The following is a 26,171-nucleotide window of genomic DNA, read 5'->3' on the forward strand; positions in this document are numbered from 1 at the left end:
TATGTGTGTGCGTGTGTGCATGCATGTGTGTGAGTATGCGTGCGTGTGTGTACAGGTGTGTGTGTGTACATGCACTCGTGTGTATGCATGGGTGTCCATGCACACGTGTGCACATAGAGACCGGAGGGTAGCATCTGTTGTCTCCTTCAATCACTCTGCCTTATTTTTGAGGTGGGGTTTCTCACTGAGCCTGGAGCTCAGATTCTTCTTGTTGGCCGGGGAGGTTTAGCTGTCCTCTTGCCTCCCTACAAACAGGATTACAGACGCATGCTGCCACATCCTGCTTTTGTGTGGGCACCGGGATCTGAAGTCAAGTTCTGCGATTACGGAACCACCGCTTTACCCGCCAAAGCTCCCCCAGCCACACCCACCGCTGTAATGAGCAGCTCTGGGTCGGGAGCTTATTTCTTGTAGCAATCTAGGTCACATATCCTCCAAAGCGTTCAGACCGAGAGGCTCTGCTGATGCCGACCATTGTCACTGTGATGTCCCCAACGAGTCAGTAGGAAGGAGGAACAGCGGGACTCCAGGGATGGGGATTTTTTCCCCCTCAGGCAATTAAGGCAGAAATTGTAAGAGCATTTCTATTTTCCACTTCTTTGAAAGAAATTGCTCACATTATCACACATAATGGCCAGGGAGGCCGAGAAGTTGAGGCCGCCTGGCAGCCTGGGGGTTTGTTCTTGTGGTGGATTAAGGAAAGACCGTGTTTTTTGTGGGGGGGGGGCAGGTAGCTGGCTCTGTCACCCTTAGTTTGGAGGGCTGTGCTGAAGGCCAAGGGACGCGCTGTGTGTGACACAGCGGAAGTGACCCTACATCAGCACCTGGGACAGTGACATGGGTGACAGTTCCCTGAGCCCTTTTAGTTGGATGCTTCTCAGTGGCTGGGTCCACAGGTGACCAGTGGATCTGGGATGGCCCTGGCTGGGTCCTCTTATTTCTGCCCCCCCCCCATAATTTCTTTCCTTCCAGTTGGTTGGTGACCGGGTCCCAAGATCATACGGGAACCTACACAAGGCCACTGGACCCAGGGTCCTAACAAGGTCGTTTGTCAAAAGCAGGTGTTGATGGGAGATGATAGAACCTTCAACAGATGTGGCCTAGGGGCTGAAGGGATGGCTCAGCAGTTAAGAGGACACACTGCTCTTGTAGAGGACCCAGGATTGGGTGTCAGCACCCACATCAGGCAGCCCACACCTCCTGCAACTCCAGCCCCAGGGCCTTCTCTGGCCTCCAAGTGCGCCTGTGCTCACATGCACAGACACACATAGACATGTGATTTTTTTTAAAGAGAGAGATAGGGCCTGGTGGAAGCTAGGCCCCTGGTGGCACACTCTTAAAGGGGATGTGGGGACCCAGTTCCTTCCTGTCTCTCTCCGTTAACTCCCTGGCTGCCAAGAGGTGAGCAACTTCCCCTACCACACGCTCCCACCATCTACCCCTCCCCCATGGCAATGTGCTATCTGACCTAGGACTGAAATCTCCAAAGCCATGTTCCCAAACAAACCTTCCTTCCTTATAAATTGTTCTACCTTGGGTATTTTGTGACAGTAACAGGAAGCCAAGTGACACAGGAGGGAACTGGCACCCAGTGTCTTGTGGTGCACCATACTGATCAGACGGCATCATGACGTCAGGACTCAGGGACAGGAAAACAGACCCCACCTCTTCAAAGAAAAGGATAAAAAAAAAAAAGTCCTGTTTTTTGATAAAAAAAAAAAAAAAAAAGCCACATGGTCCACGAGGGGGCGCGGGGGGCGTGGGGTGGTCGGGGAGAGGAATACCTACAGCCCTGTCTGTAAACAGTCTACTATAACTTGGTGTATTTTACTCAATAACTAAATAAATAAATAATGCCTAGTGTGTTTTCAGTCCACGAAGACAAACACATTTTTATATTGTCCATTTGTTCGTTCAAAAACCTGCTTGGTATTTGCTGTGTTTGACACTATGGCAAAGGTAGTGGGTGGGCCTTTGAATTCTCCACAACAACAAAAAGCACAATGTTTTGTGTCGTGATGAGGGACCACACGGAACAGCATGAGCACTGGCTTTGTACTCCTCAGCCCTTGACAGATGCCTGGCATTCTCGTCATCTCCCGCATGCCTTGTTAGCCATGACCCCTGGGCCTGGGGGACTCACCAATGAGGTTTGTCTCTCTCCTGCTGGAGAGATGTGGGAATGAACCTGGGCATGTCCATAGTGAGCTGAGGGAAGCCCGAGTGGAGAAAGGGGCTGAACATGGAACCTCAGCACAGCAACAGCAAGCTCCAGCCTGTCAGAGGGGTCAGCACAGAGGAGGATGGGTGGGGATGGCTGCCCGAGTCCAGAGTGTCACAGGCCCCAGGGGCTGCGAGGTACATCTCCTGCCTACCAACATCCATCTCTGCCTTTCCTCCAGGGATCAGGGATCCTCTCTCGGTGTCGCAGTCTCACAGACAGCATGGGACAACCCTGTAAGGGACGTGCTCTCTGGACGTGACAGTTCCCAAAGGAAAGGAACAAGGAACTAGAGAAAGTAGAGGAGCCCGGGATAGGGAGTCCTGGGAAGTGAGTGTCTGGGCCCTCGTCACCCCCCCTGCCCCACGCTCCCTGACACTGAGTTGCTTTGATCGTTTGCTCCAGAGAAGAATCCATCTGAGGAGCATGGGGGTAGGGGGTGGCTCAGTTGGGAAGTGCTAGGCACACAGCACGCAGATCCATGTTCAGGACCCAGCACTCAAAGACTAAAATCCCAGCGCCGGGGAGGCAGGGACTGGAGGACCCCGGACCTTATAGCCAACCCTGTCCAGCTCATGAACTCCAAGTCCAGTGACTCAAAACATAGGCCGAGGGCAACTGAGGACGGCACAGTACTGCCAAATACACGTTCATAGCCTCATGTGCACCTGCACGCAGGAACAGGCACACACACACACACACACACACACACACGCACACGCACACGCACACGCACACGTACACACAGAGAGATGTGCACACAGAAAAGAATCAATTATTTGGAAGTTTCTCCCTAACATCTTATGAAATTCCTTTTATATTTTTTAAAATTCCATTTATTTATCTATTTTTTTTTTGTAGGAGGGTGGTACACCATTTGCATGTGTGGAGGTCAGAGGACAACTTACAGGACTCAGGATGGACCCCAGGTCGTCAGCCTCGGTGAATACTCTTACACCCTGAACCATCTCCCAGCTTGTGGCGTTCCAAGCGACTTCAAGGGATTTTATCCACTTCAGGGTTCTCTGCCTCCATCTCACTTCTCTTGCCATATCACCCACCTGCCACACACCTACCACCCACCTGCCACCCACCTGCCACCCACCTGCCACACACCTACCACCCACCTGCCACCCACCTGCCCCCACCTGCCACCCACCTGCCCCCACCTGCCACCCACCTGCCACCACCTACCACCCACCTGCCACCCACCTACCACCCACCTACCAACCACCTACCAACCATCTACCACCCACTTGCCACCCATCTACCACTCACCTGCCACCCACCTGCCACCCATCTACCAACCATCTACCACCCACCTGCCACCCATCTACCAACCATCTACCACCTACCTATCAAGTAGATAACCCTTTCAGACTCCATTTTCTTCATCTTTCAACACATTTCAGAGTAAATTCAATGATGGCTTTCTAAGATGGGAGGTGACAATGACCGGCATCCCGACCCCAAATCTCCAGACAAATGATTTTAACAAACATTAATCTCATTTCCCAAGTGAGAAACTGAGACTCAGAGAGAAGACACATAGCAAGGGTCGGGGTAGGAACTCGGGGATGGCTGATCTCTCTAGCCTGTGCTATGTTAAATCTGCTGTCCAGGCCTTGGAGCGCAGGCAAGACTCAAGCTGGTGACAGTGACGTGGCCTGGAAACTCCAAACCGTGAGCCCCATGAGTCTCTTGGGAAGTGGCCTGTGCCGGGTGGCTGTCACAGTGCTGGAAGCTGCCTGATGCCCACCTTTGGGGAGTGTAAGAGACAGACCCCAGGACCCACCTAGCACCCAGAATCAACCCATGGTGGCACAGGTGTCCCAGAAGGCTGGAGTTCAGGTTCCCAAGCCAGACACATCCATCCCTTGCTGAGCACTAGGAGCCCCAAGGTCTTATCAGCCAGCCCCTCACGAGGAGCATCCAGGAAAGGGCTGCCTCAGTGCCTGTTACCCTCAGCGTCCCACCTACCTGGGGATTCTGCATGCATGCTGTGTGTGTGTGTGTGTGTGTGTGTGTGTGTGTGTGTGTGTGTACGCCAAGTGCCATCGGAGCACTTGGGTCTCCTCTTCGTTTCCAGAAACAGAAAATCTCATCCTCAATAAACATCCTTCTGAGTCATTGATCAGCAGCTCAAGAGGTCTTTGTGAAGGTCAATGTGCGTCAGTCAGATCACAGGGCAGAGCCCCAGGGACTCCTGTTCAGGGCTGGGGAGGCTCCCGGGATTTCTAGGAACAGCTGTGGTCTGCTGCGTGCCCCAGCCTGCCTGGAGGGGTGTCTTTGGTGTCCCTGAGAAGGTCTCTTCATTCTCAGAGACTCAATTTCCCCTTCTGCGGAATGAAAGCAATAGCCACACCGTCCGCCGCCGGCCCACAGCCCGTGGAGACAGAAAAGGGCGTAGTTAACGTTAGCTGTTCCTCAGCTGAATTCCCATAGCATCATACGGGGTGTGGTGGCATGAGCCATGGCCGGACTTGACGGTCACATGAGAACGGAGCTGAAAAGAGCCCGTCTGTTGGTGACATCGCAGACGTCCCATCATTCTGAGCGGCATTCTGCGGCGCCGCTGCACACCCACCTGCGCCTGCCTGCCTGCCTGCACCGCACAGCCATTATTCATGGTACCCGAGGTGCTTAGCGGTAATTTAGGATGACTCCGGCCGCATGTCAAAACAGTTTATAAACAGTCTCTGTGGGAAGCCGCGGGCATCTCCCATACCTCATGTTTGTTAATTCTTAATTACCTCGAGAAGCTGCATCAGACAACTGATCCACACATGCTATCTAGGTTCATGTAAGAACAGGCCAGGATGTTCCAAACAGATCAACCTGGCCACGTGTGTCCCAGGATGTCCCCATCCTTCCGTGATGCACGGTGGTAGTGACTGAGGTTGTTGGGAACGCTCCTGTCCAGTATGCTGAGTACACAGCCGGAGCACAATAAATGCTGCTTGATTGACAAGCGGCCCTTCCAGGTCAGGCAACCGACCACACTTGAGGCATCGATTTCCCCCCGCTATAGGGGAAGACCTGGCAGGCTTCCAAACCTACATCAGCAGATGCAACCTCCACTCCGGCTGGAACACGACTCCAGGGAACCAGTGCTGAAAAGTGAGTGCTTGAGACCCAATAAAAGCATCAGGCAGGGGCGGCTCTGAGCAAGCCTGATGAAGCAAGTCTAACCACTGCTGTAGGTCTCTCCTTGGAACCATGGACCAGCGGCGGAATCGAGCAATCGATCAGTTGTCTCAGCCAGAAGCACGGCCGGGGGTGGGGAGGAGGTGTCCGCCGGGCCTCCACCAGCAGAAACAAATTCATTGTCTGCAGAGCCGCCTAGCAGGCCCGCCATAAATCAGGATAGCAATCAATGGCTTGGGAAGGGGGAGGACACCGTGAGGCAGAGCCGAAAGGCCTGGGTCCCAAGGAGGCCACAGCAAATAGGGTCAGACAGCCTCAACCAGCTGGGTTCTTTCTAGCTGAGTGACCCTGGGTGAGTCACTCGCTCTGCGGGGACCACTTCATGCTTTGCAGAATGGGGTTGCTGGAGTCTGAGTTTAATTAGGATGAGTTTATGTCCCTCTGCCCTGCCCATAACAGCAGCTGTGTGGCCGCTGGGCACTCAGGACACAGCAGATTAAATTGAGATGTGTCCTAAGTGTAAAACCTTACACCAGATCTCCTAGACGTGCCACAGCCAGAGGAACAGTCCATACCTTTTTTTTTTTTTTTATTTTATTATTAAATAATACTGGAGATCTCCTGGGTTAAAATTGCATTATTGAGCTGCCTATGGCTATTTCTTTTAGTTTTTAAAACTTAGCTATAAGAAAATCTAAAATAATACATTGTGATTTTCTTTATATTTCTACTGAGTAATGCTGCTCCCTTCTCATCCTTTTGGCTTACTTTTTTGTATGCATATGTGTGTGTTCACGTGTGTGCGCACACATATGTGCGGATGAGTGCACAGGTCAGAGGTCAATGTCAGGTGTCTTCTGCTATCCCTAACCACCTTCATTTTTGAGACAGGGTCTCTCACCGGATCTGGGAGCTCACTGATTGGACCAGGATGGCTGCCAGTTGTATGTAGGATCCACCTGTGTCTTAGTTCCTTTTAAATTGCTGTGCTAAGACAATGTAGCTTATAGAAGATTTTACTGGGGTTTACCCTTTCAGAGCATGAGTTCACGACCATCATGGCAGCAGACAGGCAGGCCTGGGCTGGAGCAGTCACTGAGAGCTTACATCTGATCCACAAGTAGAAGGCAGACAGAGGTAGCTGAGAAGGGCTTAGTCTTTTGAAACCTCGAAGCTCACCCCCAGTGGCAAACCTCCTCCAACAAGGCCACACCTCCTAATCCTTCCCAGACAGTTCCACCAACTGAGGACCAAGCATTCAAACATGTGAGGCCATTCATATTCAAATCATCACGTTCTACTCCCTGGCCCCACAGGCTTGCAGCCTATCATAATTCAAACTGTGTCCAGTCCAGCTTCAGAAGTCCCCATAGTCTCTCCCAGACTCGACACTGTTTAAAATTCCAAAGTCCAAAGTCTCTTCTGAGACGTGGGGCAATCTCTTAATTGTAACTCCCTGAAAAATGAAAATGAAAATCATATACTTCCAACATACAATGGCACAGAATATACCTTACCATTCCAAAGGGAGGAAAGGGAGCACGGAGAGGAAATACTGGACCAAAGCAAGACCAGAACACAGTAGGCAAACTCCAAACTCTGTATCTCCATGTCTGATGTCAAAGCACTCTTAAGATCTCCCACGCCTCCCAGCTTTGTTCACCACAACACGTTTCTCCCTCTTAGGTGGTTCCAAACCTGGGCTGCATGCAGCTCTCCTTGGCAGGAATCCTGTGGCTCTGGCAGCTCCAACATTTTGCGGTCTCCAAGGCAATCCAGGCTTCACCTTCACAGCTTCATGCAATGGCCTCTCTGGGCCACCACGCCTGGCTAAACCGTGGGTTGTGGGGGACAGAATTCAGATCCTGATGCTTGTATCACACTCTACCCACCAAGCCGTTTCCCCAGCCCCCTCACGTGGTGGTGGTGATGGTGGCGGTGGTGGTGTTTATTTTTTTGTGTAGAGTGCTGGAGACCACAGCCAGGGGCTTGCACACCACCCTTTCTGGTGTGTTTTGTTTTGTGGGTGTGAGGAACTTCTGTGCGGTGCTGCACACTCAATCCCTCCTCCCACAGTCTCAGCTTCTTCCGCGGCCGGGTCAGACAGAATAACGTAAGGAACACCGTGGAGACCTCGAAGGTTGGCACCTTTCTGTTCACGTGTGTGTCAGTCTATGTATCCTTAGAGCCAGGAAGTAAATAGTAGCTGTCATGGCTAGCGTCTATTGTCAGCGGGACTCACCAGGGAAGAAGAAACCCACGACTGAGGGATTGCCTCCATCAGATTGGTCAGTGGCCGTGTCTGTGGGGCATTTTCTCAATTGCTATTGGATGACGGAGGACCCGCCCACTGTGGGCGGTTCCATTCCTAGGGAGGCGGCCCTGGGCTACATAAAAAATGCAAGCTGGACCTGGGAGCAAGCCTGTAAGCCGCACTCCTCAGGGGGTCTCTGCTTCAGGTCCTGCCTCCAAGTTCCTGCTTGGCTTCGCTTGATGATAGACTATACCTGTCACTCAGATAAACCCTCTCCTCCCCGACTTGCTTGTTGGTCGTAGTGTTCAGCACAGCAACAGAGAAGTAAAGAAAGCCATAGTCGCAACCCAGGACCCCCAGAATGCCAATGCTAAGGCCTTCGCCCCCCTGTGAGCCTTACCGCAAAGCCTACACACAGTCTTATTTCTCTGCACCGGCCCCCAAGTGTGTCAGGACTCTGGGCCTTGGCACACGGGAGCAGAAACCAGGACTCAGCCAGCGTTGTGTTGCTCATGGCTGTGACAAAATTAGACAATGTGAGACTCAAGGGGAAAGGCTTGTTCTGGCTCAGTGTTTGGGAAGGGAACCAGCCAAACAGGTGTGAAAGAAAGCATGGGGTTGAGAGGCAGCTGCAACATTGTAACACAGGCAGGAAGCAGAGAGAGATGAACGCCGCCGGCGCCCAGCTCTCTTCCTTCACTTTATTTCGTCTCGGACCCCATGGGATGGTGCCATCATATTCAGGTCATCCCTCCTCAGTTAAAGCTCTCAAGAAGTGTCCCCATAGACACGCCCAGGTGTGTCTCTTAGGTGATTCCAAAACCAGTCTTTAAAAGTATCATTACGTTCATTCATTCATTCATTCATTCATTCATTCACTTGGGGGAGTCGGTTCTCTCCTTCCACCATGTGGGTCCTGGGGATTGAACTCAGGTCATCAGGCTTGGTGGCAAGTGCCTTTGCCTGCCGAGCCCTCTGGCTGGCCCTCTGAATCCAGTCTTGATAATGAAGATTGTTTATCACAACCAGAGGGTCACGTGCCAGAGGACAGTGTCCTCCGGGGGCTGGACAACGGCCTAGAGGTGACACAATTCTGAAGTCGCCACTGAGAAAGCCATCACGTGGCCCATGCCAGCAGCTGGAGGGGGCACCCTGTACCCTGGCGCTGGGGGGGGGGGGGGCATCCCCGACCTCCTGCTCACCCTGCTGACTTCTGCATGGCTCTGTGACGTGGGCACTTGAGTCCCTGAAAGGGCTGGTTCCAACAACACACAGGCTTGGAGTGCGTTTTCTTGTTGGGAAGATGCCTGCCAAGTCTCCGGATGGTGGGTGTGGAGTCATTGGAATCTGTGCGGGAACATGGTGGTGTGGACTGTAATGGGACCCCTGGCCCTTCTCTCCCGGCATGCTTTTAACAGCATAGACCCAGCACTTTCTCCCTCCCCTCCGCCTTGTCCCCTGCTCCCTCTCCCTCTTTCTCTCCCTCTCTCTCCCTCCTCCCCCCTTCCCCAGTCACCCTCCCCTGGCTTTTCAGTTAGAGGGGCTCTGTGGGTTTCTTCCTTCTTTTCCTTTAGTTCTGAGAGAATCCAAGGCAGAGCTGGCAGCCAGCCCAGACGGGGCTCAACACAGCATCTCCAATTTTCAGGGCAGGGGGTGGGGTGCTGGAGAATCTCCACACAGCCCAGCGGGGACCCAGGGGGTTCAGAGCGTCCATCCCCCACAGCTCAACCCATTCTTTCTAGGATTTACCACACAGGCCGGGCGTCTCCATTTCAGTCCCATTTTTTTAAAGTAGGAAGCAGAGTGGGAAGACGGATTCATGGGTAAGAGCGCTGAGAAAGCGCAGGACCTGAGTGCAAACTTCAGGTGTGGTCAGGTGCAGCCTTGGGAGTAAGAGGAGCAGAGGCAGGGGGATTGCAGGAGCTTGCTTGGCACTGGCCTGGCTCCAGATTCACACACACCACACACATACACACACACACACACACACACACACACACACACATATACACACCACACACACATATACACAATACACACCACACACACATATACACACCACACACACATATACACACCACACACACATATACACAATACACACCACACACACATATACACAATACACACGACACACACATATACACAATACACACCACACACACATACATACATATTCACACACACAGACACACCACTCACACATACATATGTACACAGACATACACACACACACACACACACACACACACACACACACACACACACACACACACACACACACACGACAGTGGGTTTAGTGCAGACAGCTCCCTGCGACTTTCACAAATGGGGCCTGAACTCCCTGGTTCTCAGGACGACCCTCGGTGGCCTGATGCAGGCGCTTTAAGGCCCCCCACCCGCCCCTCCTATTGCTGCCTCTCTCACCCCCCTCCCCGCCTCTCCCCTCCCTCCTCCTCTCTCCACTTCCACCAGCACCACCCCACCCACCCCCGGGGGAAGACTCTGGAATTTTCTTGCTGACCCAGGACCAGGTCTGACCTCCGGTTAAAGCCCTCAGGGTGCAGCATCACAGTTTGTCTCCCTCTCCCACCAGCGAGCTGGGCGTGCGCGGGCTGGCGCAGGGCTGCTTCAGTCAGCCTGCTGCAATGGCTCTTTTCAGAGGCACCCGGGTCAGCACTGCGGCCCTTCCCGAGCCTTCCAGGAACCCTCCGTGTGCCCTCCCAGGCACCTGCGGAGAATGGAGAACACCTTTGTCACCACCAGGATGACCCAGGAGGGAGCAAGATCAGAAAGAAGGGCTCCCGTTTGCCTGAGCACGGGCTCTGTTGTGCCTAATCCTGAGCCGGGCACTCTCCCAGCATTCACTGCCTCCTTCTGGCCTGAGGAGGACCTGGGAGCTGGGCCCCCTGGGAGCCTCTCTTCCTGGCTGTGGACCCTAAACTTCAGAAGCCCCACCTCAGCTCAGCTCCAGGCGGGAGCTGATTCCTTCTGCCCCTTCACTCTGAGCTCCACACAGCCTGGCCTGCATTCATTAAACTCACTTTGGGGTCATTTTTACCCTCTAAACTGCTTAGTAACAGCGAGTCTGGCAGTCTGCTCCCAACACCGCGGACCGATTCACATTCGTCAGCTTCTTTGTCCCCAGGGCTGTCCTGGCTTTAATTAGAATATTTTTATTTCCCCTTAATAGAGAGAGGGTAGTGAGCTCAGGGACCAGGTCCCGGAACTTCAGGGCTCCCTGGCCATCAGATGGATCGGCCAGCAGGAGAGGGGCAAATTCCGTCTGCATGGCCCCTCGGCCTCTCCCTACACTGGTCCATCTCAGTGTTAAAACTGGTGGGAACCCAGCAAGAGCCTCCCTTGAAGAGGACAGTTGAATGCAGGCTCACACATTGTGAGCGACCCCGTGAACCCACAGACAAGTGGGCTGAAGGTCAAATGCAGTGAGCCAAGGGGCTTCCGTGGAGAGGCCAGGGACACGCGCCCCATTTCACCCCGAGCCAGGAGCCCAGTGGTTAGAGATGCGCTTGCTGCCTGGCAGAGGTGAAGTCCAGGGCTGGGGAGGAGCCTCAGCCAGTGAATTGCTTGCTGCCCAGGAATGAGAAGCCAAGTTCCACCCTCCCTCATGCCCCCACTCCCCTCACCTTCCCCACCCCCCACCCCCACCCCCCACCGCAGCCCCACCGCACCCACGTAAAAGCCAGGCGTGACAGCATACACTTGTAACTCCAGCTCGCAGACCAAGCTGATCCTGGTCAGGTCCGGTGAGAGATCCTGCCTCGAAAATAAGACATAAGGTCAATCTTTGGACCTCACGCTCACGCTCCCCTATGAGCACTCAACATGTAAATACACCACACACAAAGAACAAAGAAAGACGTGTTCATCTTAATAAAGACCGTTCAATATTTAACGTGGGTTGTTGTACCTCTCCAGCTGCCTTTGACCCGGGGCATCCAGATACCACGCTGGCTGGTGATCGGTGTGGAAACACTTAAAATCAGCTTTGTGTTTTCCTGTGCACAGCGCCATGCTCTGGTGACCAGTGACAGCAGACAGCTGGGCCAGGGGAGGTCGTGTGTGTGTGTGTGTGTGTGTGTGTGTGTGTGTGTGTGTGTGTGTGTGTCCAGTGACAGCAGGGTAGCTGGGCCAGGGAAACCAGTGAGTGCCAGCCCCTCTTCACTGGCTCCTCACTTCCAGGCTGCTGCAGAGCTGAGTGGACGTGACTCTGGACTCTGAAAAGCCCATGGAGGTTTGCTTGGAGAGGGTGTCAACCATCAGCTGATTAATCAGAATTGGATGTAAAATCTGAGCTTTCCTACAGGGCAGGGTGATGTAAGCTGGGCCTTATGTCCACACAGGCGCTGAGTCCCACTGTCCGTCCACAGGACAAACCTTAACACCAGCTGCTTGGGATCCACACTGCTGTGCAAGCACATGTTCTAGAGCCAGCTGACCTGGTTCAAATCCTGTATCATCCACTTACCTGCTGTGTGGCTTCAGGTAGGTGTCTTCCCCTCTCTGAGCTTTAGTTTCATTATTTTAAAATGGAGACAGGAATTGCACAGGATCCTTGTAAAGTTTAGTGAGTTTAAACAGGCAATGCATGTGGAGGGGAGTGTGAGTGCATCGGTGTGTGCACACGTACATATGTGCAAGCACGTGTGTGTGTATGCATGCACACATGCATGTGTGTATGGTGCCCCTGTGTGTGCTGCACGATCAGCTGCAGATAACCAGGAGTCACTTTGTTACTTTTATTAATGACATGGTTAATGACATGGTTAATACTTTCTCCTCCAGCTCCATTAAATCTGCCAAACGCCACACCCTCGGCGGAACCGCAGATCAGCTGTCCTCGTCCTCACCCACAGTGCTCTCTCTCCGGAGGAGAGCACAGGTCTGCTCAGTCCCATGGAGCCTCACTGCTTGTCTGTGAACCTCAGACAAGGTTCCGTATGTGTAGTAGTGGCTTGCTCTTTTTCACTGCTGAATAGTATTCCATAATATGGCTGTCTCTGTCCATTCTCTTGTTTGTGGACATTTGGATTGCTTCCCCTGCAAGTCTTTTTGTCTGCATAGGTTTCTCTTGGGCAAACACTTCATAGACTTGCTGGGTGGATAGTCGGAATATCTGCACTTTATTCAAAATCCTGGAACAGAGTCCTTGAATGTCTGTGCCATTTTGCCTGTGTCTTCGAGCCTCTTTCGTTCTGCTAAATAAAGATAATTCACAGAGGCCCCTGAGCACCGTGAGGAGGAGATGCTGCTGTGAGAAGTGGCTCGGCCCTGACCATTACCCCCTCGCTCTGCCCTTGGATTGGCTCCAGGTGTCTGACGGACGACAAACCCAAGTCTCTCGTGAAACAGCTTGATGATCGCACACAGCTGTGCGATCCCGTCTTCTTCGGGGAGAGGACTCAGAACCTGTGGAGAAGGAAGCCCATCTCACTTCCTCGCCCAGGAGACTTGGGCCAGAGGTGGATGGGGCTGGTGAGGTGGAGGGTTCGGTCCCGAGGGCACCCACATGGTGCTGTCACAGTGTCAGGAGCCCAACACACAGACTCTGAGGGGGACCATCCGCTCGGAGCCGACCATCCTCACAGACTCCCGGGGCCTCGTCCTCCCTGCTCTGAGGTGCCGTTCAAGTAACCATCCCTAAGACCAGAGAGGGCTGAAGACCGAGGTCCCCCGAAAACACCTCCATCCCCACTTTGCGGTCCCAGGCTGGCTCATCCTCCTCCCTGCCCAGGCAGACTTGGCAGGGATGGATGTTCTAAATGGATTCTGCGCCGGCTCCTGCTGATGCTGCGGTCTTTGGGAGGCTGTAATTAAGATTCGGTCCACAGCCCAGATGGAAGCAACCGATTCCTGGGGACTGGACTGCGGCTGTGTGTGGCAAGGCTCAGCTTTGGAGCCCTGGATGTGAGTTCTGAGCATGGAGGCTAGGTAGGATTTGCAGGCTGGCAGAATTTCCCCTCCTCCTCCTTCTCCCTTCCCAGAAGACCTGGCTTCACACACAGACCCTGGTCCAACATCCGACCCTGGTCCAACTTCCTGCTCCATCTGAGTGACATTTCATCACCCCCCTGAGCCTCAGTTTCCTCATCTTTAAAGCAGGGTGGTTATGCATATTTGTGGCATAATGGCCGAGCCCACAGGTGTCCCCCCTCATGATTCCTAGGCTCCCATTTCCCACCCTGACCTTGAATTTGACCATACACACGTGCAATAAAGACACTTCCCAGCCCTCCCTGATGCTGGAGACGGATGTGTGATGGCACCCGGCCAGAGGAGGGTCAGAAGTGTCCCTAGCAAATGGCTGGAAAGATGGCTTGTTCCCATCACACCCGCCTTGGCTTCCAAAGTACCAGTCCAGGTGGGGTGAGCCTTTAAGATCAGGGCCTCAGGGAAGGTCCTTAGGTCATGGCTCGGAAGGGATACTACTGTCTGGTGATGCCTGTCTTCGATCACAGGCTCCCACAGTAATGTGGCGCCACCCACCCTCAGCCACACCACTCACAAGGTCACGCCCATGTGCTCACCTTTTTCTGACCTCAGACTTTGAACTTAATAGAAGTGAGTTAATTAAACCTCTTTTTAGTACAAGCTAAGCTGCCTTGGCTATTTTGTTATAGCGGGGAAAACTTGACAGACCCTAAGAAGAAAGGACCACTCTCCTGTGTCCCTCCCTCCCCTCCTGCTGCGGTGGGTGCGGGAACTCCCGGCAGCTCTGAGGGACTATGAGGAGAAAGCCACAAGCTGTGGATGGCGACGACTCCTGGTCTCCGAAGCTCCTGACACATTGTCCTTGTTCCATGTGCTCACTGCTACCTGCTGTTGGGAGGATCGAATTTATTTCAGTAATGACTGAAGTGGGCTGCCCAGCACATCTCTCCCTGTAGGTATCGACACTATGTTAGAGGCAAGAGTGAAGGAGATGCTGATCTGGGGCTGTCTGTCTGTCTCTGCCTTGTCTCCAAGATGGCAGGACAGGAGGAAATTCTGAAAGGGCTGACAGAGCTATGAGGTGTCCCCCGTCCCCGAGGCTTTGGGTTCAAGGGGTCTGTCCCCTGAGAAGCTGGCCCCACATCCTCCCTTTAGAGACTGTGGGGACTACCCCCCCATTTCCATTCCCCAGTTTGAAGCCACAGCCTGGACACCTTGGGCTCTGCTTTGTTACCTGCACAAAGACCACATGCCAATGAACTGGCCAGATGGCCCTTTCTGCCTTCTTTTATCCAGCAATTAAGGGGCAGCTGGCCCAGTGCCAGGCCAGGGCAGCTGGAGGACAGGGAACCCGCCGGTCAGCTCTGGTTCCTTCGGAAGAAGAGAATTGCTGTCTGTGCCCCGAGGTGCCACCAACACAGGTGATGACCACAGTCTCACCACGGACTGGCTCTGCCTGGTCCTTCCAGGCAGCACCCTTTGGATCCTGGTGTCAGGGTCCATTTCAAGGTGTGCAAACAGTCTATGCCAAGGTCAGGCCTTGCTTGGGGCCACAGGCTCCTCAGGTTCTGGGGACAACCCCCCCCCCCCCCCCCCCCCCCCCCCCCGCCCACATACATGTGCATCCTCACGTTTCCATCTGGAGCCCTGTGCCGTAAACAGCACTTGGAGTGGGTGCTAAGGGCTGCACCATCGCTGTCCCGGGAGGCAAGCTCCTCTGCAGCTGCCTCAGAAACCCCGACTTCGGATTCTTCAACCAGCCTTTTCCTCCTGAACAGAAAAGCCCCACTGTTCCCTCTGAGCCTAAAAGTAGTCTGCGTTGTTCTAGAAAAAGCAGGCGGCAGACAAAGGCTCCAAAACCACGCCCTCCACCTCGCCACCCAAGGCTCACCCCTGAGTGCGCAAAGAGGCATCCCTTGAGCTAGCCAGGCGAGGGATGCTGCAGACACAGCGGGCTGACATTCCAGTTTCAGCGGCTCCCAGTGAGCTCCCTGCTCACACCTGTCTGGACCCTTTCGTTCTGCTTTCTGTGTGCAAAGTCACCCTACCCACCCCTTCCCAGGAGCAGACCACCAAGTTTGATGCGTCTGGAAGCAAACAGTTTAGGGTTGGGGACAACCCAAGTTAGGACTCGGCTCCTCCAGGGACCCGTTCCAGGCAAGACACCTCACTTCTCCGTGACAAACACTGTCCTCGCCTGTCTAGCAACAGCGTGGTGCTTGAGAGGAGAGAGAAAGGGTGCAGAAGACCTGGGTGGTGCCTGGCTGCAGGAGTGTCCACACATCCGGATCCTTCCTCCAGGGTCCCTTCATTCCCTAGCTTAACCAAACCTGACCTGGCGTGTGCTTAGGCTTTGAATCTGGGGTGCTGAAGTTTGGGGTAGCCTTGCTCCTTGCCTGTGACTTCTTCACATTGTAATCTGCAAGCACCCCCCTCCACGGATGTCATTCATCTGTTCCCCCATTCAGGCATCCCTGGTGATGCTCCAGCTCGCTCCCCACTCCCAAGCAACTGAGCTCAGCAGAGTCTGTATTCCCGTTCACTCTGGGAAGACATCTTGTGCGGCTGTGTTTTCCACTCCCGAGCTGGGCTGGGGGCTTCTTCACCCAGCCCATCTGTCGCACACTGTGATTTGACCCGCAAGCCTCCTGCTCACTGCCAGGGCTGTCATTGTCTCCTCGCCTTGTCCCCCCTGACTTTTCGGCATCTTTGTGTTGGGGATAGACAACCCAGAGGGCCTCCGCCTGCTGTAGCACAGACAGCATGGCAGTGTGCATCCTCATACATGTCCTGGTGCCACAGACAGGGAGACCATTCCTGGAGCGGATGACCACAGGACATATCGCCTTGGTCCTCCACCATGTCTACCCCAGGCTGTTCTAGGCTGCCTACCCATCCATACCCTGAAGTCATGCAAAAGTTAACCCACATCTTTTAATCCTCCGAGACTGAGTAACCCCTGTGTCAGTGTGCACACCCCAAACCCTCCACTCAAGGTCCTTTCTGAAAAGCCAGAGGCTCAACAGTTAGGTGGACTGATGTTCCCACCACAGAAGCACTATGCCCACTCAGAGCCTCCTTGTCCTTATGATACAATGTGGGGGGACAGGAGCTTAGATCAACCGTCTAAGTGCTTGGGTTCAAATCCCAGATCTGTCCTCCAGTTCTCTGTCACCGGAAACGAATTCCTGCTTTCTCATCTGTTTGATGAGTCCCAGGACCGAGGTCATGGCATGTCACAGGAAATTAAGGAGACCATGACTGGACCCATCAGCGCCTCAGTGCCAATACAGGCCGGCTTTCTTACTAATGTGGCTGTGGATATCGGTGGTGGTTACTACAGCAACCGCCCAACCCTAACAAGTGCCGATGTCTGTTCATCACAGAGCCCATGATCTGGTGGTGGCGCGGTTGGTTGATTGACTGGCTGACTGTTGGACTGATGGCTTTTATTTCTGCTCCTGCTCTTTTGGTGTTCCACGCTTAGGAGAGATTAATGTACCAGGGTTCATAAAAAGGGATCAGAGTCCCTGTACCTCCTTTAATGGCATGGCACTGATGACCTCACTGCCTGCTCCCAGTCCCTGCCTCCGGATGAGTCCACATCTCCCAGTAGCAACATCATCTGGGTACCAAACCTTTCAACACACCAGCCTCTGGAGGCCTTTTAAGTTCTAAATCATTGCAAGAAGACACAACCATTGCATTCTCCTTCTAATCCAAATGGCCACGTGTGTAAGGGGACCTAGTCTGAATGCTGACTTTCTTTGGTCAAACTATGGAGTCTTTCCAACTGCAAGCCAGACATTCATTTAAACTCAAGTAAAGTAAGGGAGTTTCCGGTCCTGAGTGTTGTGGTAAAACATCCGGAACTGTCATTGTATCAAGTACCATTGATTGCATTTTTTTTCAATTTTGTAACTAACAAGTCTAAGGTTCTAGAGCTTCAGGCATGGATGGATCCAGGTGTTCAGATAATGTTGGGAATCTTTCTCCACATACTCCAGCTCTCCTTTAGTCTGTGGGGTCTCTGCCTCAGATACTGTCTTTCTACAGGCTGAGGCAAGGATGACCTCTGTCTGCGCCTAAGCTCTGCAGCTTAGGGAAGGAAACACAAGATGTTCTCCCAACCATCCCAGTGGGATCGCTGAAAAGGGCTGTCCATCATTCATTCATTCATTCATTTTAAGACAGGGTCTTTCCATGTGACCAGGCCAACCTGGAGCTTTCTATGTAGCCTAGGCTAACACGCCTAGCTGTCTGATCCTGCACTAGAAATGCATCAGGCTTTTACTCTCTGAGATCAGTTGTGTACTGTTCTGCGAACCAATCATGGCGACGACGACGCTCTGATTCGCAGTTTCCACATTGCACGCCATACCCCCAATCTCAGCCAAGGGAATAGAGCAAGCCCTCCCTGGTGAGTTGGGCAGAGGAGACTAAAGGACCCCCAGATCCCCCAGAGCAAAACTGCCAAGACCCCCTTCTCTTGCTGTGGGGAACAGGGAAGGCCCCCTCTCTGGAGTTCAAGGAGCTGCCATTGTTTCTTGCCTTTATTTTTTTTAATGTTTTGTCTTTCCACATTTCCTAAATTTCTAGAATAAACATGAATTGCTGGCAATATTTTTAAATTATTAAAAGGAAACCCAAGGGTACTGAGGGTGGAACTTGGACGCAGATGCGGCCTGGCTTTGCTCCAGGCTGCTAATGGCTTTCTATGTCATCCTTTCCAGGTACAGTTTGCACCTTAACCACAGTCAAAAGGCTGTGACTCTGAGGAGCGTGTGACGATGGGATTCGGGGCACTGAGCAGTCCCTCGAGGTCCTGGCCTGTTGTTTACCTCCTCGGGGCACTTGCTGTGAAATCGGTCTCCCGTGAGCTTCTCTCTGGATTAAAATAACAGCCTCTCTCAAAGTGCACCCGAAGGCCAGGCTCTCACCTGGGAGACGGGGGCCAGCAGTCATCTGTCTCCTTCAGAGCTGCTGCAGAGAGGTTCGTGAGACCTTGCAGACATAAGCCGGGTCCTTGAAAGACCACACCACCGCTTTCCCACAGGGTCTCTGTCCCAGTCCGGTGTGGAGAGACACCGCAACCGTCCCACAGCACCGTCCACGGAGGAGCCACGGCTCTCACGCTTTGTGCGCACACTGGTCCCCGAGGGGGGCTTCGTGCACACATTAGACCTTTGCAGTGCACACGCTGCAGTCAATTTCCCTTCTAGGAATGCATTCTGAGGTAAACGTTAATCAAATATTACACGCGCATAATACTCAGCCCAAGGTCACTCATAAAGGTGAAAACTCGAAAATAACCCAAATGTGTAACCAAGGAGACGATGGCACAAACTATACAACAGCCCGCAGAGAGTTGTGCGGCTATTCAAATGAGCAGGAAATGCCTTTGTAGTCAGAGAGACACTGGTGTGTGGCGGAGGAGGGTGTGTGTGTGGGGGGGGGGGGTTTGAGAAGCGAAGCGCAGCCTGATGGGAGGCTTCTTGGTTTATTCTAGACCCATCCTTTTGCCTTCAGGGTGTTTCTTCCGACTCAGGTTCCCAGAATTCCCTGGGCTCCGAACCCAGCTGGAAACCTGTGTTCTGTGCTCTGAGTTCTCTCCTGTTGTCTGGTAGTAAAGCAGGCCCTGCCTGTGGCTGGCAACCCTCCCTGGGCTTCTGGCTTTCTGGGGGCTCGATCTGACTGATCTACTTGAGCGAGTAGGGAGATGATGGGAGCCCACTGGCTTCTGTGAGAGACTTTCCTCCAGGCACTACAGCCTGTTTCCATACCAGAGAGGATGCTCTTCGACTCACATCTTTGACTGGAGGCAGCTGTCACCCCTGGCATGGTCTCCAGTCCCGGGAACTGGGAAGGAGGTGTCCAGGTGCTCTGTTCCTGTCCACCAGCTACTGTGTCAAAATTCCTACATCCAGATTGAGGAGTCTCCTCCTAGGCCACATCTTGGCTCCCAGCTTCCACCATGCACCAGGGGACACTCCAAAAGCTCTCAGGAACCCAAATGTGACATCATGGTGTTGCTGATGGCCTTGTTTGGACTGGGTGTGTCTGGGATTCTGTGTGCTTTAATCAAAGAATTGGAAACAAAATGGCAAAGAGCCACCACTGTTTTATTTAAGGATAGAGTAAAGGGGCTGGAGAGATGGCTCAGCAATTCAGGGCACAGACTGCTCTTGCACAGAACCCAGGTTTGGTTCCCAGCACTCACATCAGACAGCTCTCAACCACCGGTAACTCCAGCTCCACAGGATCTGATGCCCTCTTCTGGACTCCAAAAGAACTGCACTCACAGGCGCATGCACATACACAGACACACACACAGACACACACACACACACACACACACACACAGAGTTAGTGTATATTCCCACCCCAACACAAATAATTAAAATAATTAAACAAAATATTTCAAGAGTGAAGGCCACACACAAGGAGCAGTGGGCTCCTTGAGTTCGTGTGCCCAAGAGCAGCAGCTACTGTTTGGGTCTCCCTTTAATGAGGTCCAGGAGAAGGAGTTTGTGCTAAGTGGTGTAGTGTGGGGTAGTTCTCTGTTATGGTTGACAGGCATGGGGTAGGTGTTAGGATCCTGCCCTCACTCCTCAGGGTCTTGCGTCTTATGTCATCAGGGGATGCTGGCGACTACATATGAGCCTTTAAAAGTCTGATGCAGACCCCATGTGCTCTCTCTGCTCTCTCTCTGTTCCCTGCTCTGCTCTGCTCCCTCCCCGCTCCATCTCTCCCTCCCCCCAGGCCTGGCTCTCCTCTCCCCTATCCTCTCCCTCCTTCCAATAAAGCTCTCTGTAACTCTGGTAGTTGTGGCCATGGCTCATGACTTTTCTGCCTGTGACCAGAGCCGCGACCAGTGCCATTTACTTTTCAGTAGGTAAGCTGTTCTTTATTATGAATGTCCTTTCCCAGGACACATAGGATCCTAATCATAGACATATTCAATTTTGCATAGGCATAAAGCAGAGAATAAGATACTTTCCCTAAAAGTTCATTCAGAGGACACAGTCTACCTTACAGTGTATTCACCCAAAACTAGTCCGGGTTGGATCAACCTATTGCCTGTAGTTCCCAGATATGTTCCAGGATGTGTTTAGCCACAAAAAGGGGTGTTGCCAAGGGTAGCTAAGGGAGGTGTGGCTTACTGCATTGTTTGAATTCAGCTATGTGCTACTAGAGGAAGGGGTGGAGGTGGGAGTCTCTGCCTGATAAACTACCCTATGCTTGCCTGCCTCGCTGGGACAGGAGAGGGTTTGTCTGCGGGCCAACATCTCGTGTGCCTTCTGGAACACTCAGCAATCTCTGTGGCTGTGTGATCTCATCACCCTCATCCTGTGGCGGGTGAAGCAGGGCCAGAGAGATGCTGTTTGTCTGAGGCTCACCCAGCATGCAAAGATGAAGTCTGAAGTCGGAGCTGGTCAGTCACTAACCACATTCCAAAGATGCAAGAAGGAAGGAACGCACGGGGCCCCTGGGAAGGAAACTGGGCAAGCAGTTGGTAAAGCTCCCCATGGGGTGGCTGGTGGCTGAGGCCAGGCATGCAGGCTGAGGGTGATTCGGGAAGTGGATCTTTAAGAAACCAAACATGCATCTGGAGAGTCGAAGAATCCATCTGATGCTGCCAGGTCCAGCCACAGATTCAGGAATCTAGTGCTCTGGAGAGGCGGGGCCTTGACCTACAGTTATTTACAATATTTATAAGCCGTACTGCACCGTTCTTTAAAACCTTTTTCTGGTTTTTGGTTGTTTAGGGGTTTGAATTTCAGCCTGTGACGGAGGTCCAGGAGTGACATGTTTACAGAGGCCGTAATGATGAGGATTATGGAAGTAAAACACAGCACCATCACTCCTAGCTACAAGGGCAGTGAGAAATTTTAACTCACTCTAATCCTCTGTATCCAGGGGCCTTGGACAGGAGAGGCTGGAGGGAGACTGGCCCAGGACTGGACAAGGCTGGCAGAGAGGGGGCAGAGACAGCAACCGAGGACCCCCAGGGACCATGGGGGACACCAGAAGGGACCCCGGGAACCCTGGCAACCATTGGGGCCCTCAGTAAAAACCATGCGTTTTTGCTTTGTGGTAAGAACATTTAAAGCCCTCTCTTTTGGACTGAGGATGATGGGGGATAGAACACTTGCCCAGCATGCACCGGGCTGGGGGGCGGGGTTCCATCACCAGCAATGCAAAACGGGGAGGGGCTAGCTCCCTTCTTGCTATATTGAAAGAGACAAAACATTATTGTAAGTTAGAATCACCTGATTGAACAGTCGGTGATGGGTATCCAAGTTACAGATTCTGCCCTTTGCTGCACAGTGTGTGTGTGTGTGTGTGTGTGTGTGTGTGTGTGTGTGTGTGTGTATGTTTATGTGTATGTATGTGTATATGAATATGTATATTATGTATGTGTGTATATGCATGCGTGCATATACACATATATGTGCATTCATGTATGTTTATGTATGTATATATGTGTGTATATAAACATGTACTTACCTCCATCATATGCACACACAGATGTGTACATACACACATGCAGCTTTTTTCAATGTCTAAGGAAAAACAACCCTGCACTCTGGCTTTCCTTTTATCCTGTGTGGAAACCTACAGAAGAGGGTCCAGATTTGCTCTAGGATGCAAAAAACCTACAGGCTGGCGGCCAGGCCAGTGTCAACCCACTTCAGGCCTCTCTCGTCCCTAAGGCTGCCAGCCTGAGACCGAGGCTGTGCCCGGTGATCCTGAGGCTGTGGCTTCCAGGGGGTCTGGCATCGGGGCCACCGAAGACCAAGTTTTCCAGGAATAAGAGATAAAGTCTAGGGTTCTAGCGAGAGGCCAGCACGGATATTCGCCTGGGGTCTAAGCCAAGGCACAGCCACCCTTCTCCCTCTGCCGCCGCTCCCAGCCTGCAGTACTGGTCCCTCAGCCACCATGTGTAGATGTTGTGCTTGTCTGGCTCATGGGCTCGTCCCTTGAGTGTCTCATGTCCCCTCCACCAGGCAACATAGCTGGAAGTTGAAAGCCAGGCAGAGCCGGGCCTCACAATACCCGGCTGCCGCGAGCCTGGCGACAGAAAGAAGCCTCCAGACTCAGTTCACCCAGGCCAGCCCTTAGCCTTCAAGGACTTCCCGCCTTCCACCCCGGGCTGCTGCAAGGCCTCCATCCTTGCTCCTCTGGTGGCCGCAGAATGAGGCACCCGGCCACTCACTGGCAGAACTGGCCCCTATTCCTGGATGTTAAGCAGTTGTTAGAATCTTGGCTTTATATGTAAAGATTTCCATTAGCTTTCGAATCCCCCCACTTTCTAGCCAGCTCAGATGGGAGCCTGCAGCAGAGGTGTATGGCAGTGGTGTAAGGATTTCTCCAAGGCATCATCCTGTACCCTTTCCTGCATGGTATAGCTGTTGACAATCAGAACTTGCCCCGTGAAGGCAGCCTGAGCACGCCTACCCCACTGTACTGGATAGTTTTCTGTCAACTTGACACAAGCTAGAGTCATCAGAGAGGAGGGAACCGCCATTGAGAAAATGTCTCCATAAGATCCAGCTGTAGGCAAGCCTGTAGGGTATTTTCTTAATTAGTGATAGATGTGGGAGCGCCCTCTCCATTGTGGGTGGGGCCATCCTTGGGCTGGTGGTCCTGGGTTCTATAAGAAAGCAGGCTGAGCAAGCCAGTAAGCATCAGCTCCTGCCTCTGGGATCCTGCCCTGCTTGAGTTCCTGTCCTGACTTCCGTCAATCATGAACAGCAATATCAAAGTGTAAGCCAAATAAACCCTTTTCTCCACAGGTTGCTTTCTGGTCATGGTGTTTCGTCATAGCAACAGGAACCTAATTAGGACATCATCACCTTCACTCAGGGACACTCAGCCCTTTCCCTGCTGATTAGAACTTCCCCTAAGGCATCATCCTGACTACAGCCTTCTCTTACTACGGCCTTCTCTCGGCTCATTTGCCTCTGGGTCATCAAGGCCTGGCACAGCCCAGCCCTAGTGACATTCGGAAGGAGGAACGGAGAGGGGCTAAGGCTGAGTTTGCCTCTTACCCTGGCCACCCACATTAACAGAACCTGGGGTGGCTTCGAGTTGCTGGTGACTGAACACGTTGACACCTTGCTATTTATTAGCCTGAACTATACAAATTATACCCAGTCCTCAGGATTGGGCCACAAGAAGCAGTTCTGGCTGAAACCATCCTGGTCCCAGATAAATAGGCAGAGGAACAAAAAGCCTCGTGAATCTTTTAAAGAGATCATCCGAGTCTGGGAAAAACCGTGGCTATGAGAGAACTTCTGGCAGATCAGTGGCCATCGGCCTTTACCGTCTCAAATCTCTGCTAATCCACTTGCCATCCAGGATGAACCCAGACTCCCCCCGACCCCACCCCACTTAAGCTTCCCCGCTGCCCAGGATTATCCTAACAATACTCACATGTCGGGGTTCCCCCTGCAGCTCCAATGGAGGGAGTATGGCGCCCAGCCCTGGCCAGGGTTGAAGCCTGATGCTCTGGGTGCTGTCCTCTGCCTGCACATATTCAGGGCGACATGGGAGACGTTGGGGTCATAACTCAGAGGTGCATTTCTCCCCTAGAAAGAATCTCCACTGTGATCGATCCCTGAGCCTATCTGGCCTGGGAGTTAGGCACCTTTCAAGGTCCTGCAGAGAAATCCCACGCACTACAGGCCAATAGCCGGCCAAGGATTTCCATTTTGAGTTTTCCTTCCCGCCCCCCCCCCCCCCCCCCCCGGCACTCGGCAACACTGCATCCGTGCCAAGGCTGACTTCGCACTCCATGCCATTTCATCTCCCCCGTGAACCTGTAAAATGCAGGTGTTGCTGCAGCCGTGGCCCCAGAGGCTGAAGCTTGCAGGAAGGGGACCGCACAAAGTCACACCTCGATGGTGAAGATGAGCTCTGTGTTCTGCGTCTCCGATGCCAGAGCCCAGGCTCTGTGCGTGTGTCAAGTCAAGAACGCCCCTCCCACATCTGCTCCAGACACCTTCCAGAATTTTCGTAACTACGTTAAAGTAGTGGGACCCTGGATAGGAAAATTGGACCATCCATCCATCTGGAATTCCTCCAGACAGATGTCAGCAAGCCATGATCCAGAGCCACCAGGCTGTAAATAAAGCTTTATTGAAACACGGTTAGCCACACTCACTGTTTATGTATCATGTGTGCTGCCTGCAAGTGAAAATCAGAGACCCTCACTTCATAATAAGAGCCCTGGAGACTCAGAGCACCAAAACCCAGGCAGTGTATGCCATGACCTTGCAAAGCCAGGTGTCGGCCTAGAAGGGCAGGCATGCTGACTGGGCAGTTCAAACACCTTCAGAGGCCCCTCCTGCGTTCCTCTGGCTGACAGGGCACTCTCCACTCTATAAAGAGAACAGTTTTCACACAGATTGTCTGCCCCTTGTCCGTCTGCCTGCCGGGCTGAAAGGGATATATAATGAACAAGACATAGTCTCCAGGACTGGGAATTTAAGGGCTTACTGGAAAGTCAGAGAAAGACAGAGCTTTTATAGAAAACAAAGAACTCAGCACACACGGGTAATCCCAGCTTGGGAGGCTCAGGCAGGGGGATTACTTTGAGTTTGAACCTAACCAGGGCTGCACAGCAAGACCTCATCTCAATAAGCCAAAAAAAGAAAAAGAGGCGGGAAGAGATGGGAAAAGGAAACGGACATAGAAAAAAGGGTGGGAAGGGCAGAAAACAGGAAGTGGGTAGGAACAGAAGCTCGGAGGAGGGCTCCAGGCTGCTGAAGAATTTCAAGTGCTAATTAGTTCCCATGAGTCTTTGCCAAGGGGCTTTCCGGAAGAGGCACCGGCATTCCAGGCTGGCCCTAATGGCGGAGCAGCAATCTCAAGAAGAGACCTCTGATTCCCTGCTCATTCTACTGGGTGGGACTGCGTATGGAGAGGGGCAAGTTTTGAAGACCATTCATCCCCCATTCATGCCCCATCCCTGCAGCTGGTTGATTATGGAAGACCCACCCTAGGCTGCCTTCACGCCTCAAAGGTTAGCTAATCACCTGAGGCCCCGCCTTACAGGTGGAGAAACTGAGGCCTCTGTCTCCAGCCACAGAGGATCTCAGTGGTGGGGTAGTTGACATGGGGATGTCATCCCTCCCTCCAGTGGAGTCTGGACCAATAGTCCATGATTGACAGCCCATGACTGACAGCCCATGAGGCCCATGGAGGCTGAGGCAGCCACACACACCCTTCCTCACCACAGCTCCAAGGAGAAAGAAATTAACCACACATCATCTCCCATGCTGGAAGTGCCCAGAAGTCATAGTGAACCATACCCGGTACTGCCCCTTTTCCATAGGTTCGGGCTGACGTTTCTCTCCATTCCTCTGCCTAAACAGGGCTGACAGTTTGTTCTGAGCATCTGCAACTATTATTAATAAATAAAGGTTCTAGGGTTCCTCTCCAACCGAGAACATTGCTTTAGCACACCAGCTCCCGGCGCTAACAACAAAATCAAGTCGCTCTAACCCAAGGGAGCTGACCACCTGAACCCTGGCCCCAAACCTTCCAAAGAGTTTGAATCATGTGTTAATTTCTCCCAGCTCCACCACG

At 52.8% G+C, this 26,171-nt stretch overlaps 1 long non-coding RNA gene across 1 annotated transcript; it reads right to left on the reverse strand.

Moving 5' to 3' along the window:
- Positions 1-12,368: 12,368 nt before the first annotated feature.
- On the reverse strand, positions 12,369-15,423 carry LOC128120593 (uncharacterized). The gene is made up of 2 exons (XR_008221905.1): positions 15,192-15,423; positions 12,369-13,052 (listed from the first exon to the last, which is right to left on the reverse strand). It is a non-coding gene; the product is annotated as an uncharacterized LOC128120593 (long non-coding RNA).
- Between the last annotated feature and the right edge of the window lie 10,748 nt (positions 15,424-26,171).

Source organism: Peromyscus californicus, unplaced genomic scaffold, assembly GCF_007827085.1.
Source record: "Peromyscus californicus insignis strain IS unplaced genomic scaffold, ASM782708v3 Scaffold_2__1_contigs__length_46816999, whole genome shotgun sequence".
NCBI lineage: Eukaryota > Metazoa > Chordata > Mammalia > Rodentia > Cricetidae > Peromyscus > Peromyscus californicus.